This window comes from Salvelinus namaycush, chromosome 22, assembly GCF_016432855.1.
Source record: "Salvelinus namaycush isolate Seneca chromosome 22, SaNama_1.0, whole genome shotgun sequence".
NCBI lineage: Eukaryota > Metazoa > Chordata > Actinopteri > Salmoniformes > Salmonidae > Salvelinus > Salvelinus namaycush.
In genome coordinates, this window is record NC_052328.1 from 21,769,671 (window position 1) to 21,775,984 (window position 6,314).

Genomic DNA, 6,314 nt, shown 5'->3' on the forward strand with positions numbered 1-6,314 from the left:
CATTCCTTTTGGCCCATAAAACCTTACCCCATTTCCATATCCGCTGAGGGTCGCGACAGGTTTGCCGCACAAAGACTCACAGAACAGCTCAACTCAGGAAAAGGGCTGTAAAAATTGGTGGATTTCTGAACCCTTATGAAACCGTACTCCTAGAATTTTTTTTTTGCATTTCAGTGCCTGTGAAACACCTGGTACTGTATTTCTCCCTTTAATTGTGCCACTTCAGAAATTGATGTGACTCTGAAACATTGCATGAATCACACAGTTTTTGTAGTCCCCTTGTCTGGGAATGTTGTTACAACATCTGCATATTATAGAAAGTAATGGAAGTAGCAGAGGTGGCAGCTGCAAAGCAACAGGAAGCGTGCCATTTTCAGTCAGAACCGCTGTACAAAACCACTAACTGTCTGCCAGCCATGGTCTTACAGTCGACACTGAGTGGGAGACACTGTGACAAACAGGCAGGGTCTGAGAGCTGTGCGTCCTAGGGGGGTGACAGCACCAGTTTGACTGTCAACGAGGATCATTAACAGTGTGTTTTAAAGAAACCTGAACAGGGATTAGGAAGCTTGAAACAGGGTCTTCGATCAACCGACATATCCCCATATCCCTGAACTCCTCAGAGTATGTGCCTGGACCCTTACCTGTATCTTACTGTTCAGCCTTAAAACCTTTCTCAGCACCCAGCATGTAATTCCCCCCCCCCCCATTCACTCAAAAAAACTAGGGCACTATAAAAACATTATAATTTACATCCTCTAAAAGAACATGTCTCATAAATTGTCTACACGCTACAGAAATGACTATCCTTCATGGCCTTATGAAGACGTCTCCCTCTAGCCTCCACCTAACAGAGCGATGGCCAACAAAAGCCTGCGTGTAAGGGCCTTTCCTGAAGAGTCCTTGTCACACGCAGGTTAGCGTTTTTCGTCATGAATCTTGTTCTGGAGGCTTTCGTGGTCACCAGCTAGCACGTCGTAAAATCTGATTTTAATCCGAACCTGAAAAAGCAACAACAACAAAAAATCCATACATTTTTACACTATAGCCAATTTTCCCTTCGCAGCTGGCCTATCTAAGGAGAAATTCCTCAGTACTGCCTCCAGGACAAGATTCATGACAATAAACGTCAACACCGCGCCAAACCTCTGTGATTATCGTTGCTTTTTAGCAGAGTGTCCAGGCCTGCCAATACTGCTGTTCCATAAATGAATTTGGCCCTTCGTCAACAAATTACCTAACACGCAGAACTGTGTATGTGTCAGATTCAATTCCAACCCACAGGCTTTTGTAGTGCCATGGCAGGTTGACTTAATTATAAATCATCAATCATAATAAAATAATCACATCTATATTATTTTAAATCAAATATCTCAAACATTTTAAAGATACTGAGTTGTTACATCTTGTCATGTTTGATTGGGCCAGATGTATTTCTTATCAATGGATAATAATTAATCATGACTAGTCAGAGCTTTCCTGTAAGAGGAAACTCCAGCTCCACCAATCAAACACATATAACTGATCAACAATTATCTCTGGATGAGTCCAGAGCTTGACACATACAGTAGACCTGCATGAGTATTTGTATGAACATGGAATCCAATTTGTAACACACTTTACAACACAGTATAAATACTGTATACACTAATGTTATTGACTACTACTACATTCAGACAGACTTGTATATTACATCCAGACGCCATAGATACCCCCACTCCAATTTAAAATATAATTAAACTGATAGAATTACAGAAAAACAAGACACTAGACATTGGTCAATATCTACAGTGCATCTTCTCGAGTCATACAGAACTTCTAATAGGTAAAGTGTATTTCTCACAAGGCTGCAGACAGTATTTGGCACCAAGGCTCTTATTTTCCCTCTACCTGATCCAGTCCACTCCTGTCCCAGACTCATCATATAGATCGCAGTCTGCGGGGGCCAGAGGTGCTGACGGAGCCCAGATGCTCCCAGTCTGTCTGGGGGACTGGGGAGACTGGTGCCAGGGGGTCCTGGAGCCTCTGAAGTGCCACCCCTTCGTCAACAGAACAAGGCTAGACCTGCACTTTCTGAGACACTCTGGTTCCCACTCTCTAAAAACTAGGCTGTAGTCATAGGTTAATAATACGTGAAGGAATACACACACTCAGTCACACTCACCCCATGTCTCTCCCTGCAGTGCATACAGCACCACACACGTTCACAAGTTCACACGGACACTCACACACAAACACAAGTCTGAGTGTTCTGGACTATATGCTACCATTTGGAAAAAATCTTGTGATCTTATGTGAAGTTAATGATAACATGAAACTACACATGTGAAAACATTTGAGCCCATGTGAAAACATGATCTCCTGTGAAATAAATGTGACAACATGGGGATGCAAAATTTCAACATGTGATACACTATATATACAAAAGTTTGTGGACACCCCTTCAAATTAGTGGATTTGGCTATTTCAGCCACACCCGTTGCTGACAGCACACAGCCATGTAATCTCCATAGACATACATTGGCAGTAGAATAGCCTTATTTGAAGAAGTCAGTGATTTTCAACGTGGCACCGTCATTGGATGCCACCTTTTCAACAACTCAGTTCGTAAAATTTCTGCCCTGCTAGAGCTGCCTCGGTCAACTGTAAGTGCTGTTATTATGAAGTGGAAACGTCTAGGAACAACAACGGCTCAGCTGCGAAGTAGTAGGCCACGCAAGCTCACAGACGGAACAACCGAGTGCTGAAGCGCGTACCGCGTAAAAATGGTCTGTCCTCGGTCGCAACACTCACTACCGAGTTCCAAACTGCCTCTGGAAGCAAAGTCAGCACAAGAACTGTTCGCCGGGAGCTTCATGAAATGGGTTTCCATGGCCGAGATCAGTGTGGAAGAACTTGACTGGCCTGCACAGAGCCCTGACCTCAACCCCATCGAACACCTTTGGGATGAATTGTAACTAGGTCTGTTGCGTATTACCGCCACACCGGTGGTCACGAGTCATGAAGGAAGTCAAATTCCACGTGACTGTTTAGTCACGTAATTAGGCTTCTCCAAACTCTGATGCTGCTGATGGTCATTAGTAGCCTACCAAACTTGCTAACTGCCTGGTACTCAGCACTCTATTGTCCCGCTAATCACTCTGACATCAATGCAAATGTAATCGAAAATCTAATCAAACACTTCATGAGTGCCCATGGCCTCATGTTGCGAAACATTTCTATAGGCTACGGCAATTGCGCGAGAAAACAGAGTGATGGTCTCTACTAAAAGGAGGATCACATCAGCTTTCTCTAGACTAGGCCTACTTTCTCAACTTTCATAATATTAAGTACATTGTTTATCTTTACAACAGGAGCATAGCCTACCTGGCTGGCATGACAGGAAAAGCGTCCTCCATTCGTTACTTAAGTGCATAGATTATGTATTTTTTCCGCTGTCCCTGTATCGAGACAGGTGCATGATAATGGTCCATTCTAAATCAAAACAAATGTCACACATATATTATTTAGTATATGTAAAGACAATATTAAATCAAGAATAGTCTGATGGGTGACAATATTAGCCTATCACTTGTGAATTACATATCAATTGTGAATGACCTATTACTTGTGAATTACCTATTACTTGTGAATTACCTATCACTTGTGAATTACCTATCACTTGTGAATTACCTATCACTTGTGAATTACTTATCACTTGTGAATTACCTATCACTTGTGAATTACCTATCACTTGTGAATTACCTATCACTTGTGAATTACTTATCACTTGTGAATTACCTATCACTTGTGAATTACCTATCACTTGTGAATTACCTATCACTTGTGAATTACCTATCACTTGTGAATTACCTATCACTTGTGAATTACTTATCACTTGTGAATTACCTATCACTTGTGAATTACCTATCACTTGTGAATTATCTATCACTTGTGAATTACCTATCACTTGTGAATAATGTCCAGCTTAAGAAACTGCTTTTTTTTTCTTAGACTTTTTCAAATCACACCTCATGTAGTCTAGCCCATAGACCTATAGGTTTTGATAAGGTTTGTATCACAACTAAAGTGTCCAAATAACTTCTTAAAATTAAGGACGTTAATCCACTTTATAACAGGTGTAGAGCCTAACTGGCATACATAAGCAGCATGTGAGGTTCAAGTTTGGGGAAGATCATTTTCACCATAACAATGCACCTTTATAATAAAAGCATTACATGAGTAATCGCATTTGCGGTCACTTTTGATAATGGTGTTTTCCCGCTAACGCAACATTTGCGATTATAGCCTACTGCCATGTGTGCATTGCTGCGCTTATAATGTGAAGAAATAGCCTAATAGTTTATCAACATTTTAAGCTAAACGTTCAGATCTGTTGTCAGCCACATTGTGCAAAAAAATGTTTTTTGATGCTAGTGGCTATATTAATTTGGTATCTATTGCATTCCACAACTGTCCCAGACTATGTTTGGAATATTTATTTACTGCAGAGAATAAAATAGGTAGACTTTTGTACTATGGTGATAATAGATTTACATAGTCTAGTGCTTTTGCTGTTCGTTAGGCCTACTCATCATGTTGGCTGACAAAATGTAAATGTGGACAGTTCTTCCAATATCTTCGATATGCACCTCGAAATTGGATAAGGACGCGTGCAGTTGTGTCACTGATGTGTCTGTCTTCACTTGTAGCCTGTGAGAAAGACCCGATCATGTGATGGAGAGCCATGTGAGTGAGAGGCGCTTCGGGCTGCAAAAGGCATACATTTTTTTAGGGTGCATTATGGACACAAATGGGATGCTGCTGTGAAATTCGAGCAATTATCAAGTGCTTGTCAAATTGCGAATGAGAGACTATTGAAATGTATACAGCCTGCGCAAAAAAACAAAGCAGAGCTTATGCCTTTTAAGCAACTTAAAAAAAAATCATCATCAGTCTCATCATGCAGCCTTACAATGTATTAAAAAATCAAAACATATAGTCCAAAGTTTGTAGAACAACTAAAGTTACATTAATAACTCTAAATGAAGTATATAGGAGTACATATTTCTTTGTTAACCGCTCAACACAGAATAGCCGCATGTGCGCACTCCCTCAAATCATTTGGAGAAAATATCCTTTCTATTTTATTCAGCTTTGTTCAATTGTATTCTTCATTCTATAAAATAATATCAAATAATGCCACGGAATGCTAAGCAAATCTTGTCTGCTAAATGAACTAGTGTAGCCCACAGCCATTTGACATAGCCACATCAGGACCTAACACATTTCTTCTGAAATAGACTACATTTTCTTCAAATCATGCTTCTTTAGACCTGTCTAAAATAAATCATGGATTTATTGTGAATGTGTAGGCTATATTACATGGATATATTACACTTTTTAAAATGTAGATGTTACAAAGGTCTGCATCAGTGTCTTGTAGGCTGTGGAAGCCAGGAGATGCTAAATGTGTTTATGTTAAAAAACGGTAAAATACCGTGAGACCGACAGTTATTTGCTTCACAATCACCGGCTGACGAAATTTCGTGACCGCCACAGCCCTAATTGTAACACCGACTGCGAGCCAGGCCTAATCGCCCAACCTCACTAATGCTCTTGTGGCTGAAAGGAAGCATGTCCCCACAGCAATGTTCCAACATCTAGTGGAAAGCCTTCCCAGAAGAGTGGAGGCTGTTATAGCAGCAAAGGGGGGACCAACTCCATATTAATATCCATGATTTTGGAATGAGATGTTCGACGAGCAGGTGTCCATATACTACACGTGACAACATTTGAGTGTTTTCACATGTGAAACTGCAATTCCACTTGAGTTAGGTTTACACATGTGAAAATGCAAATTCGATTTTCACATGAAAGTTTTTCACATGTAAATCTGCAATTCACATGAGGTAAAAATCTTTTATCCTACTCACATGTGAAAAGGTGGTGAGCTCAACATTTTATACATGTGAACATACGGTTTCACATGAGAACAACTGACCTCACATGTGTCTCTTTTGTTTTCACATGAACATTTCAGCATAATATGTGAAAACAGCTATTTCACATGTGAAAATGTGAAAATCACATTTTCACATGTGAAATAGCTGTTTTCACAAACAAGAGACACATGTGAGGTCAGTTGTTCTCATGTAACTTTTGTAAGAGAAGTAATTAAATGGTATGGGTGTTTTAAGGTAAGTGGTACACTGTTAAGCTAAAATAGTGTAAATGTCTTTATTCAACATGATCACTTAGTGCTAACTTTTCAATATGATCCGACCTGGGACTTGAACTCACAACCTCTGGATTTAGGGTATGCTGATCTTTCT